The 13,949-nt window shown below is 51.9% G+C and overlaps 1 protein-coding gene across 13 annotated transcripts in view; it reads right to left on the reverse strand.

Moving 5' to 3' along the window:
• The window catches only part of LRIG2 (leucine rich repeats and immunoglobulin like domains 2), a 54,876-nt gene that overhangs the window by 15,474 nt on the left and 25,453 nt on the right, over positions 1-13,949 (reverse strand). For 12 of the 13 annotated variants that reach the window (XR_003255407.1, XR_003255404.1, XR_003255398.1 and 9 more), the window contains exons 19-21: positions 12,992-13,207; positions 10,774-10,938; positions 7,999-8,081 (exon numbers count right to left, since the gene is read on the reverse strand). The gene's annotated coding sequence lies outside the window, so the exon portion shown is untranslated. The remainder of the gene's footprint in view (positions 1-7,998; positions 8,082-10,773; positions 10,939-12,991; positions 13,208-13,949) is intronic. The other variant, XR_003255406.1, reaches the window with a different exon arrangement.

Here is a 13,949-nt window from a genome sequence, read left to right on the forward strand (position 1 = left end):
GCCAAGGTGAGGCGATGCTCTTGCCCTTCAGATGAAGCAGGGCGAGATTCACAGCTGCACCCAGCTCTGCCAGGGCTGCAGAGATGCGAAATCTCCCGCATGCAAGACAGATCTCCCTAGCATGTCCTGTTTAGGGCTGAGTTTCCCCAAGAGAAAACTTAGGGCTAGGGGCTTTATTCAGTGCAAAACCACCTGCATCCTAGTGCTTCAGGAGCTGCAGCACCATCTGTTCCACTGCAGGCAGGCAGCATGTTGTGCTGTGCAGCTCCTGGGACTTTTAATGGTAATTAACAATCTGCTGTATTTGAATCTCAGTGTAAGGGGCTAGGAGAGGCAGCCGGCTGGGGTCTGAAGCAAGGCGCATACCAGGATGGCTCCGACACGGCTGGGAATGCTTCTGGAAAGGAGGGAGAGACCTGGCTCCCTTCAAGCCCCAAAACCTCCGGAGCCTCATGCTTTCTCTACTGCTTTCTGAGTTCATACATATAAAATCGTTATGTTCCCATCAAAGCCACTCCCTGATTTATGCTTACGGGAGAAGCTCATGGAATATGTTGTGGGAACTAAAAATTTTAAAAAGCAATTTGAAAAGCAGCTCAGGAGGCAATCTGCTTCCAGATGCCGCTGCCACTTGCTCTCCCTGCTGCACAGAACTAGCTGTACCTGCAGTGCAGGCTGCTCACTCCAGCCCTGATTTGAACGCCGTTTTCATTTACAAGATGCATTATTTACCAGCCTGTCATGCAACTAATTTAAAAACAAGATTTATCACCAAAAAGGCTCTGCTTGTTACAATGCCTTGCAAGAAGCACAGAGTGTTGCACTGGGCCTGTGCTGAATATGCAGATTCCTGCCCCATCCGACACCAAACGCTGCTGGGGGCTGAGCCCCAGCCAGGGCTGGGGCACACTGTCCTGCCCACATTGGTCACCTACCCTCGATGCAGTTGAACCCACCTGGCAGGGCCTGGGAGCGGGACCGCTGGGAGGAACCAGAGACCCGGGGAGGGGGCTTGCTGTCAGCCCACGGCACCGTCCCAGTGGGACGCTCCCCTGCTCATGGCAAGTGCTGCGGAAACGCCTGCAAGTCATCGGTGCAGGGGCACGGCTTTGCAATGCACCGTCCATTTCACCGTTAACAAAAGAGTCCTATGAAAATGGGGATAAAATTGAACACATCTGCAGACTTCACAGCATCTCTCACTCAGTCTTACAGGTTGGATTTTTAGGGCACATTTAAATACTTGTTTGTATGAAGACACCTAGTAAAAGACATGGGAAGGCTCAGATATGAGGTTTACAGTTTCAGAGTGATTTTCCTAACTCAGGAACAAGTTGCACATCCACCCATGGCACAGCCCTCAGGTACTGTGAAAGCAGCATGATGCAAAGGGCCTGCAGGCACTGCCGTGGGAGCAAAGGCGGGTGCAAAATTTGGACACAAGGTTCGGGCTCCCCGTGTCGCTAGCACTGCCTGGCAGAGCCGATACCACGGCCCCGGGCAACATACCAAGCTGATGAAGTCCCAGCCACAGCCCCACCAAACCTGCAATTTAAGCAGACAAGTCGAGCGCAAGGAGGCCTAGACCAAGGGAATGACCTCCGTAGCACCACAGTCTGTTCAATGCCAGCCAAGATCCCAGATCTTACAGTCAGATCCCAGCCCTTTCGGGTACTTGCATGGTGAGCCCAAGAGAAGCGGAGGCCTTTCCTGCACTGCAGCATCAGCAGAGCAGGAGAGCAGCTTGCAACGCCACTGTACTGCTTGTGCTGCAAGGGAACGGATGAGCGTTAGCCACACAATTGTCCAACAAGGGAGGGTATGAAACCCGCATGGGAAGATGCAGGTGCTCCCTGCAAAGCCTGCCTCCCTGCATTATCTCCTGCCCATGGCACACAGCCTGCCCCATGCCCTGGCTCTCCAAGTTACCCACATCTGCTGATCGGAGCTGGATTTGCCCAGCTCCTCTGGCCTGCTGGCACTTCAGCAACTGAGAAGCATCTTTTCTTTGTACCAGCTGGTAGAAACAGCTCCCTCCAGCAGAACGAAGCTGGAGGAACCACTCGGGTGCCAAGGAATTTTTAGCAAGTCGTGGGAAGTGTCAGCCGCTTTGCAAAGGTGCAACTGTTCACAAAGAGCGAAACGTAACCGGAGCTCATCGACAGATCAAAATCCACCCTGTGAATGGGACGTCGCCACTTGGAGGACCAGTGTCCTCTCCCTGCCTGGCCCTTCCTGGCGCCGTCCCACTGTCCTTGCACGCTCCCCTCCTTCCCGCGCCAGCACCACCGTCCCTGCATGCCGGCCCCTCTGCCGCCTCCAGTTCTCCCGCTGCTGGGGCTGAAATAACGTCAGAGATTTGTGGTCTGCATTGGGGCAATATAAAGCAACCAAGCCAGTTAGAGGAGATGCATGGGAAGACTTTACGAAATTTCCTCCCTCCGCTCTCTCTGTCCTCACTTGGCGTGCAACGAGAGGAGACACTGCCCAGTCGCTGGCCCTGCCCACGATGCTGTCCCTTCCCCCGGGCTGCATCCCCCTGCCTGCCTCAAAAATTACTGAGGGGCCCTTCGCTCTCCCTGTACTACCTCGGCGTTAATGCACGGACATGCACACATACAAGTGCGTGCATATGTGTGCACACTTTTTCCCGGCACTTCTAGCCTGCCTATGCAGCCTGGAGCTGGAACATGCTGTAAACACAGCTAAATATTTAATGTTTGGAGAAGAGCATTTTTCAGATGACCTAGATTTCCTCTCCCCAGACTTCATGTTGGGACCAAAGGGGGTTACATGGAGCAGACACATGGCCACTTCCATGAGTAAAACCCCTCTGGTGAAATGAGTCGGAACAGCAGATCTTCCCACCCTCCTGTCCGGTTTGCCCATGGCTCCTGTTTGAGCCAAAATTGACACACGCTTATAGGTGCTGCTTTACATATTTGCTATGGGAGCGACAGATCCTGTAGCAGCAAGCAAGCATGGATGCTGGCAGCAAATACACCGCTGCCCTCGGACGCGTGGAAACATGGGATCGGAGCCAGCGGAGCAGCCAGGACCCAGCATGCCCCAGGTCACGCATCGCCTCTGAAACAGCCCATTCCCGCAGCAGGCAACTCCCACAGGAGAGGCGCCTCCGGAGAGCGGGACTCCACAGGGATCACCCTGTCAGCTCCCATGGCCCCAGAGGGGAGCCCGAGGGCTGCTGCCCTCCTGCTCCAGCCTGGACACGTGGTGGAGTCGCATCCTCCCACAGCGGTGCTTCCTTATCAATAATAAAAGGCAATTTCCCCAGACAGAGCTGGGAGATTACGTAGCTATTTGCTCTTCATCTGCTGCTGACGGGATGGGAAGGAGCTTTAATAAGATGTGATTTGACAGTAACACAAAACAACAACAGCATTAACAGAAGAATAATGGCAAAGGCAGCTGTCAAAAACCTCATGTTCTCTAACCGAGGGAAAGAAATCAAAGCTGTCAGGCTTCAGCGGAGGAGCGAAGGGCGGACAAAAGTGAGGGCAGGATTATAGCGCGGCGGCCAGGTATCGCCACCTGCCAGAGCAGGAGGGACCCTGGGGGTCCCATTTCCCGGGACTGGCTGAAACCCTGCCCGCGGTGCCCAGCCCGCGGCGCCCAGCCCGCGGCAGCCTGCCCGGGCGCAGCAAGGGCAGCCAGCCTCCACTAATGCCGCGGATAATTACTCACAACTGGGCGGCAGAGCTTTGAGAGCGACCTCTCCACCCGGCCCTTGGCCGGAGCAGATGCCGTCGCTGCTAATAATGCCAAAGCTCAGCGCTGCTTGGCTCAAACCAATTAGACCTGCCCAACTTAGGCTGGCAGGGCAATCTTTCCTTTTAACGAGGTCACTGGATTTACGGATGTTTGCATTTCCCCCATACTTAATTTGAGCTCGTGCTCACTAATTCAATTTTGCTCACAGAAGTTCAAATTACATTGATGCGACTGCTCTGGAGAAATGTATTGGGTGCAGTCAAGGCACCCAGCTCATCAGAGAGAGGAAGGAAAGGGAAAAAAAAAAAAAAAAAAGGGCATTACTGCTTTTCATGGGAATGCAGATTAGCAGGCGTCAACCACACAAAGCCCTAGGAGGCTCTGGCCGGACAAGATCTCATTAAGATTCTATTGTGCCTCTACACTTATAATTAAAAAATGAGGGTGAGAAACTGAGAGGTCCCCGTAAAGACTAGATCCCCTTTTCTAAATATTGGCTGCATTTTATGAGCCACATTAATACAAAAAACACAGAGGAATAGGATTCTGAGCCCTTGGAGAAGTGCCCTGCCTATGAAAAGCAGCACTGCTGGAGCATTTTTGCATACTATTAGCCTCCTTTAAATGCAGAAATCCTGGTAAGAGGCTTCTGTGTTACAAATGCTTCCATCATTGTAGCTCAGCAGATCCCCTTGCAAGGCCCCCTCTCCATCAGGCAGCAAGTGCTTGAGCCTTGCTAAGGACTTCAGGAGAAACCAGCATTGCAGATGGAGACTGCTGGGTAGCAAGACACTGGGAGGTTCTGCATGAAACCCCTGATACATATTATATATCTAAACACCTCCTCACCAGGAAAGGTGTCAGGAAGCTAAGCAGGAATAACACCATGTCACGCTTTCTTGTCTGAGGCGCCCCTTTCCCCAGCCCTGCTGTGCTGATGCCTGCAGGATGGTACATGGAAAAAACAATCATGAAAAAATAGTATCACCTCAGGAGCCAGTGTCCCTGTGGAGAAGATGCCGGTCCGTAGGACGGACGCATCCGCTGCTGTCACGCGCTGGCTGCCGCCGCTTCCTCTGACTGCGCGGCGCCACGTTTAACGTAAGCTGCCGCGGGGCCGTGACACCGGCTACATAACCTGCTCGTGAATATTTCAGCGGTACGCCAGGGGACCTTCGGGCAGCCGGACTTGCCGGGCCAGTGTTGTGTTTCGGGAGCAGCAGTGTGCCACAGTGGTGCTCATTTGCACTGTGTTCCCGACCGGCTCTCCCGGGGAATCGGCTGACCCCGACACAGGCTGGGTGCGCAGGGGAGACCGGCTCCTTCAGTGCCTACGCACCCTGGACTGGAGCAGCGCTGCCCCTCGCTCCCTTCCTCTCTCCACCATCTCTTCTGCAATGCCCTCTCTCCTCCGCTAAGCCTGTTCCCTTCGCGGTGACAGCAGCGATTCATTGCTGGTCATTTTACCGGAGAACACTCCTTCCCCCACTCACTTTATGGTGCTAAGAGCTGCCAGCCAGGGATGCCACAGACACCGGCGATTGCTTTTAGTTGCTCAGACATGCAAGGTTGCCTTGCTCTGTGCAAGGTGGATGCTGCGTGAATGAGCTCAGCTAAATAGAGTCGCTCAGGAAAATCTCTCTGCAAAAGCACTGGCATAGCCACAGGACACACAGCCTGAGCACCAAGAGGCAATCCTGAACTGCTAGAGCCGACTATTCCTTCCTGTATTTAATGATAACAGAGGGAAGAAAAAACAGGTAGAAAAAGTTCCATTTACAAGGACATCATAAGCCTCAAGAGCACTTCATGCATCAAACACTGTCCTGAGGATAAACAGCATTGATTAGGAAGCTACGGTTTTAACTACCAGAGAGTTCATTAAATTGCTGAGCAGCAGAAGCTCTGAGGAAAACTTACTCCACCCCTTGCTCCGAAGAGTCTGGGCTCCAGCCGTCAGCTGTGCCGCCTACCGCAATGCTGCTGTGCCCTTGAAAGCACGCCAGTCTCGGCTCGCGAGCGGAGAGCGGTGATGGGCTTCTCTGCCCTGGGGCCCTGGCTGCAGCCTGGCTGCTTTGCCTGGCGACCAGGCTCCTCGTAAGGGCATTTTCGGCCCCTGGCTGTGCACCGCGGTGGGTGCAATCCCCGAGAGACGTCTGGCCCGCGAGCCTTGTCTCTTGCGGGGCTCATGGCTGGTGGTTTCTGCGCTGGGTCTGGCTCATGCCTGAGCAGTCTGAGGGCAGGCAAGGGCAGAGATGGCTGGTGACTAACCCCACTACCTGAACCAATAAAGCTGATGGCAGTCCAAAAGTCAGTCAATAAAAAGCAAGGAAAGGTTTGATAATGTGTATGTCTGGGAAGACAAACAAAAGGGGCTTAATGAAACCTTTATTTTAAAGATATGTTTTTTAATTTAAATGCAAATTGGGTGCTGTGTTATCTGTAGGTCACTTTTGCTGACACACTGCTTAATTAGCAGGGATGAGTTTCAGGAAGCAAAGGCAGCTAATGGCTGGTCCTTTCCTGTGCATTTGTTTTAAGTTAATTAAAAATTTTTCAGAAAGGATCTGTCCTGCTCTGCAGAACAGCTCCTGACTCTGTTCAGCAAGTCCTTCCCTAAGCCAAGCATGCTGCCAGGGACACTCTCAGTGGGCTATTAGCTATTAATTGAATAGGGCACATGTATTTCTGCATCCTGCAGTCCCCTTTGACGAGTCACAAATCACAGTCCACCGCTCAATAGATGCGCCTGCACCATTCAGTGTCAGGCAAAATGGTATCAACAATAAATCTGAGCAAGGATGTGGGGGATTTTTCTAAATGCTGGGCTGAATTACATATATAAGTCTCCAGAACAGACATTAAACCTAATGTGAAATTGAACCTTCAAAGTGATGAGCAGAGCAGTTATCCCCTGTATTACACACAACTTATGTGTAAGAGGATCTCTTTTAGAGAAAAATCTGCCTTTGCCAAGAGAGATGAGCTGGAATTGGATGTGCCCTTCAGAAATGAGCTAGCACTGACGACGCATTGCATCTCCAGGGACAAGGTTTGAACTCTTGTCTTAATCCAGCTTTGCTTTGCAGCTGCTGGTGCCCACCATGTGCCTGACCTTCCTGCAGTGCGGGGAGCAAGCAGGGCTCTGCAGCACCGGCCAGCATCTGTGCGAATGCCCAGCATCGCCCGGCTGCCAGACACGCACCCACAAGCGGCTGCTGGAGGCAGCAAGGGAGCTGAGGTAACGTGCATTTACGGGAATGATCTGAGTCACGGGCAAGGGCGGCCAGGGCAGACCCATGGAGCAAAAAGGGTTGTGATCGAGGCCAAATTCCTGCCAGAGCTTGTGTTAGTGCAGCCACGGGGCGGGTCCCCAGTGGGGCATGAGGCCCGTGCCACGGTGCTGTGGCAGGGCATGCTCCTGGGCGCACGCTCCATGGGCTGAGCGGGGCCGGCTGCCCTGCCGGCTCTGCGGCCGTGTGCAGACGGAGCCCGCGCTGCCTGGATGCAGCCCCAGCTGGGTCTTGCTCACAGATGCAGTCTCGGTGACAGCTGTGGCAGCGGAGAAGGCCCAGGGAAGGTCAAAATGAGGCGGCACTTGCTTAGGAACAGGCACGTGCCAAATGGCAAGCTTGTTCCAGAAGGGAGCTTATTTGGGAATTTAGCAGAAGGAGATTTTAGGCAGCTCCATGTTGTGGGCTAGAACCTGTCTAACAATTTAACTGGCTGGTCAGTTTTGTTTCAAGCGCCCAGACAAACTCAGAGAGGGTTGCGCCACAGCTGGCAACGCAGCAGGTAACCCACTGACACAACACCCCCTCCACGATGCTGCCCTTGCAAACAAGCGACACACGCAACAGAAGCAGGGCATGAAGGACTAGCAAGCAAAGACTGCAGGGTCCTGACTGTATTTTTTCCTATAGAAAATTACAGGAGCAGGGCGGAAAACTTGCAGCAGTGAACAGACTCACAAACCTACCCAGAGACATGCCATGTGGTTGCAAGTACGGCACATGGTATAACTCACAACCCAGGAACCGTCTAGGATCTCTGAGCACCAGGCTCAGAAAGACACCACGCAACAGAGAAAAAACTTAAAGGCACAAAAGCCCCCAAGGTCCACCAGCACTTTAAGCCTTTAGAAGCTACCTCATTTTCAGCAATCTTTCTTGTGCTAAATACCAAGCAATAACAGACATGTTAGCACAGGGACACAGTGCGGCAGTCCCTGAGGCTGGGGAATTACAGAGGCAAGAGTGAACTCACCGTCCTTGTGCTGGCTGTTCCCATCACCTCGTCGGCAGGCTCATCTTGGTTAGCCACAGCTGCACAGCAAGCGTAGCACAAGTCTGGAGGAGCAAGGCACTGAGGTCAGTTCCCAACACACACAGCACGTGACAGACAACGGCATCGCTTTCTGCCCAAACCCAAATGCAAATAACAGCCGAACCAGCCCAGCTCTCCTCGGTGGCTGGGGCTGCCCAGCCTGGTAGCTGAGCACAGCACGCACCTGCCCCAGGCCGCCTGCAGGCTCAGACAGGCTCCCCAAGGCACAGGTGCTGCTCATCACCCTAAGGACACCCCCCCACCTGCTTCTGCCTGTTCGCGTGGAGGGAGGACGCGTCAGTGTTGCCGCCTAGGAAGGACAGCCCTGCTAGAGGTTGCTCCCATGGCAACAGCTACCTGCCCCTGTAAGTCTGAGCATCTCCCAGGTGCTGCTTGGATGCTTTGGAGTGATTTGGGAATTCACCTCCTGTTGGAAAGCATCTGCTCTCTGTGCTCTGACCCCTGGTATCCAGCCATCCCTGGCAAAGACATTCCCATGGAGCCTGCACAGATCACAGGCGCCTGCAGCCTTGCCCAGGGACAGCTACAGTGCCCAGGAACAGGCAGCGGTCCCTCCACCCGGCTCCATAAAAGCACTTGGCACCCAGAAAAGCCCCTTGGATGGATGCGCTGGGGCTGCAGTACACACGGGGACTGTGCTGCCTGCCTCACTCGCTGCCCTGCACAGGACAGCAGCGGCTGCTGCTTTAGGACCTCGCTGTGCTGGGAAGAGCCAGGTGGGTTCTGCTGAACCTCGCTCAGTAGAGCCGTGTCACAGCCTTGCATAGCTATGCGGGCCGGAGCAGGTCAAATGCAACAAGCTCAGGTTACTGTCCCCCTACCAGGAGCACCCACAGCTACACAGATCAGACTAATGCTGTGCCCCACGAAACCATCCCACCCAGCTAAGCAATTCCCTCTGCTGCTGGCCTGAATTTCCACAGCAAAACCTGTTGGCTGCTGTACCGCATCTCCTGTAATTCAGCCATCTGGATTTGCATTTGCTGCAGGAGGGCAACTTTCCGAGCACCCAGGCTGAGCAGCAAGGCCAGGTGCTGGGCAGATGTGTGTGGGTGGGAGGAAGCTCTGGAAAGAGTTTCAGCCCAGTGGCTGCAGCGTGGCTTACATGCACTGAGTGGGGAGCATGCTGGGGAACAGGTCTGCTGGCTCTGCCCCAGGCACGCACTGCCCCTGCGCAGTGCAGGATCGTGCTCTGGGACGAGGGTCGGTCCTGTGCGGGTGGACAGGCTCTTGCACCCTGCTCTGCTGGGGGTACATGGCTGGGCCATAGGGGCTCTGCGGTGTCTGAGGGGGAAAGCTGCAGTCTGCTTCCTCTGCCTGCAGGACGAAGCAGCCATTGCTTGCAGGATAAACCCCAATAAAGCTTTGTCAGCAGAAAGGAGAAGCAGAGCAGGAGGAAGAGTCTCAGACCCTGAGGCTGTGACAGTTCTGAGGGTGCAGAGAGAGCATGGCTCTGGAGAGCACATGGCTGAGCACATCAGCCTCCTGGGCCTGTCAATAAACAGTTTAATCAGCGTTATGTCCCTTCACAGAGCAAATCAATAGCATCTCACTGGGAGAAAACAAGATAAACTGGAGCCTTAATAGTGTCTCATTTCCCTGCAGATAGGAATCCCAATCTGGGCCTGCATCCCAGATGCAGGAAGAAAAGGCCCTTAATTAAAAGACATGCTCTGAGGTTGCTCCATTCTCTGCAGTACTGCGTTTAATCCCATTTCCTGTCCTGACCTGCTCAATGAAACTGAGAACGAGCAGACCCAGAATAGCTGAGTTTCGGACATGTGAAGAAAAAACAAGCAGCAGTTACAGTCTAGCAGGCAGAACACTGTGTTCACTCCCAGGCTCTAGGCCTGATTTTGTCATGCATTTGCTGGGCTTCTGGGCAAGCTATTTCTTTTCTCCCTCTGCATCTGTAACCTGGAGGTTATGAGCTCACCCATCCTCCTAAAGTGCTTTGGAAATCACAGATCAAGTACACATGCATGCACACACATAACAGCAGCTAATAAGTTCATTCTGCTCACCTTGGGATCCGCAGGCGAGAAGTCATGAGGGACAATAAACTGAATTAACACTAAGAACTGCTTCCACTGGCTAGCTTGATGTGTATGCACACTTCCTGCTATCTAGCACATGCCCCACCAGACACACATGCACACGATCTAGGCAGTCAGGACCAGAGCACTCCCATGGGACTGACATCTGGTTCCAAACAGCTGCGTGCTTTCCAGAGTGAGGTAATCTAGTTCCACATTGCTGTTCTCTCCCAGTTAGTTACTTCAGGGCAAGAGCCACAAAAATTAGGATTTAGATTTAATTTGTTCCCTATATTTTTGTCTGCCTACGAATGATTAGTTTCATTTAGAAAAAAGATCCTGTGTCTCTTCCAGCCTTCTACATGTGGAAACAGCAGCCCAAATCCCTGGATGGGCTCCTGAAGAAGGCAACAGCCGTGGCTGCGCTGGCACCGCAGTCTGCCTTGCCAAAGCCTGGATGGGTCTGGGACTCTCACACAAACCAATCTGCTTCTCCTTCCATCCCAATTATTTCCTTTAGTACGCTCATACCCTGAAGGACTTGGAAAGCAGGGCTGGATTTGATGGAAAGCAAAGCCATTGCCCCATAAGGACAGGCGAACGCCTTTCTAACCAGGAGTGTAGCTTGCAGGGATCCCAGCAATGGCGCAGCCCTTACCTGCTCCCAGCCAGCACTGACAGCGCTGCTCCTGGAGGAGGGACGAGATGACGTGTGGCAGCTCCAGGAAAGCTGAGTGCATCCTGGTGCTGCGACAGCTCAGGCAGCAGTTTTAGTGCGGACTGGTCAACTTCCACCAGCTGGCAGTTCAAGGCAGGTCTGGATCTGGTGGGACAATCTCAGTGTTAGCACATGCTGAGAGCTGTGACAGTTTGTGCGTTACCGCAGCTCTTCACAGGCCCAGCCCGAGCCCTCTGCCCACTTCCCCAGGAGCTAAATCCCTCGGGAATGACCCGTGCATTAGACTGACTCTTCAGCCCATGCTGTTACAGTGCACCATGCGGCAGGGATGCTGTCACTGAGCCTGTTAGACAAACACCTAGGTTTTTGTCACCTAAGTACCCCTCCACCCCTGCCACGGGGACACAGGGACATGCACAGGGCAGATGGACGCCAGCCCCACACCGCCCGCTTGCAGCACTAACTAGCTCTGTCACTCTGGAGGTCGGAGCAGTCTCTGAAGGGGCACAGACTGTTCTCTGGGAGGAGAGGAGCCTCCAGCAGCAGGGAATCAGGCAGGCAGGGGAGAAGGTGGTTTAATGAAGTATTCTAGTACGTTCAAACCACCGAAGGATTAAAGCAAGGAATGGATAGGATCCTCCACAAAAACTCAGTCATTAGCAAAGCCTGAGGGTAGATGCAATTGTTTTCTGTTTTTTCCTCTCTTTGATGACCCAGTTTTTTTAATCTCATCAGCACCAAGCTGCAGTGTTAATTTTTAAATATGCTTGGGTAACTGAGAACATTAACTATTCATGATCTTATCTTCAATAGCTGTTGGTTCTCTGACACTATGCCAGGGTTGAGATGTATGTAATGAACCAGGGAGCTCTAAACTTTCCAGGGAAGGTGATAGCTGGTTTTTCCTGAGTGTCTTGTTGAAATGATCACAGGATGGGATTTGGGGGGGGGGGGGGAATGTCATAACACTCACACTCCTGGAAAAAGTAAGACTTGTGGGGCAGACTCATATCATTGAGCTCATCCTCCTACAATTATAGTAGCCTGAAAATACTTAGAGCATACAAAAAATTGGTATCTGGGGAATGCTGTGGGCACATTCCAGAAGTAAAGCACTCTGAGTGCTGCTGCTCCATTCCCCTAGGAAACCTCAAAGCACTACATAAATAGCAAACAAGCCTCCTGAGCTGGCTGAAAGGAGACAGGCACATGCACTGTCCACTTCACAGCCAGGTATACCCCCTGAGGCTGCATATTAGCGCTGAGAGAATCCTTTATCATCAGGCATACAACCTAATACACAGAAGTTATGTGCTGACAGCCACAGATGTCAAAAACCTTCACCTGCAGCCATTAGTGCTTTGGAGAAAAGGGCAGCCCTTGAACTCTTGTTAGAAATGAAAAACAAAGGAATACAGCATTAGGGCCATGACAAGAGACAACAGAAGTAACAACAGTTGCTTGAGGCCTGACTTTGCTTTTTGGACGTTGCTGCGTAGGTCCTACAGACACGATACGCCTCTGCACTTGTGGGAGTAGGCGCAGGCCACGAGGAACCAGGCAGCACTGCCAAACACATCACATGCTGCCCCAGCAAACTGGGCACAGATCCAAGGCACAGCTGCCAGCTGACCGACCCCACCTCTGCCACAAAGCCTGTTCCTACAGCTGTCAGCAAGGCGGCAACCTCTGAGCAGGCTGGCTGGCGCTCCTAGAGAAGCACAGTGCCGAGATCTGCATCTGGAGCTTCCCTCTGCCAAACTGGTCCCCTGGGCAACCCCTGGCAGCTGGAGCTGGGAGAGGAAAACCCTGGACACTGAAGCTTGTCATGTGCTGTGCTTCCATAAACAGAAGCATGCCAAGCTGGGTGACTTAACACTTGTATGTCAAACTGCATGTACGCTAAGCTCTAGTGAACCAAACTTTCCCTGGGTGCAAACTCCACTCGCCACTACGAGCAGAGGACAGAACAGCCATAGCAGCTAGTTTAAAGCAAGGAAAGGCCAAGGAGTGCTGAGAGCTGTGAACAGATAAAACAGCAAAGCATACAAAATGCAGTACAGAAGAATGAAGGCATGATTAATCACCAGAACATGAACTAGCGCAAGAATATAGTGACAGGAATAGGAGAAGTTATACAAAGGAAGAGAAGACTTACTATGGCTCTTAAGACAACTGGCAGCTGGGAGGTACTCACCTCTCCCTCACCTGCAGCAGGTATGCAGGGGCATGCTGTCACTAGCTCATTTATGCTGATAGTCTGTTGCCAGAAAGAAAACCGCTTTTCATTACTTTGAAGGATCTGAATGGCAAGAGGACAGCACTGGGAGCACAATAATATACGAAACTGTTAGCCCAGAGTCAATAGCACCTTTGTAGAAGCACCTCCACATTTTCAGAAGGAAGTTTACACCTAGAAAATTAAAATTAGAAGAATGTGTGATAGCAAAAGCTATTTTAAGAAAAGCTTTAATTTTGAAAGTAATTTGGATCTAGATGGGAGCAACTGAGAGAAAACCTGGTGACATTATTTGTCACAGGTAGTAGATGCTCCAGGTGGCATACATAAGGCACTTGAGACAAGACAGCAAACAATAGGCTTTCAAGAAAACTGACAGCCTAGTGACAAATCCAGATCTTGCCTTTGTAAACTTGCTGCAAAATTGCAGGTGAACCTATTTAAATAGAACACTTTCTTTCCAGATTTCCAGGAGACTAATGTTATGAATTGCAAGCAAAAAGCTCAGGTACATTAAGCGCTCAGCTCCTTCTAAGAAAAATTGTATTCAGTGAAGCCAACCACTTTGCCCAGTTGTTTGTTTGGATGTGTAAATCTTATCTGATATTAGCTAGGGCTAAAGTGACTTGATTTTGGTTTTCCAGTAACAGATAATGGTTGCAGAATTTCATTCAAGTGTTGGCCTTCTCCATGGGTTATTTTGGAGTGGTTACTCATGCACATGCTACTCTGCAAACAATTTTGATTTCTCACATGAACTGTTTCTCATGATTAAGCAAAAAAAAGGGAGTATCTTAAAAATGGCTGCACCACGCTAGTCCAGAACATGACATACCTTCTTACAAGAGACAAAATGGTCTTGAATTGTGCGACCAGAAATACTATAATGAATTTTGCATTGTGTGCATGAGCTATA

This window comes from Apteryx rowi, unplaced genomic scaffold, assembly GCF_003343035.1.
Source record: "Apteryx rowi isolate R43461 unplaced genomic scaffold, aptRow1 scaffold_45, whole genome shotgun sequence".
NCBI lineage: Eukaryota > Metazoa > Chordata > Aves > Apterygiformes > Apterygidae > Apteryx > Apteryx rowi.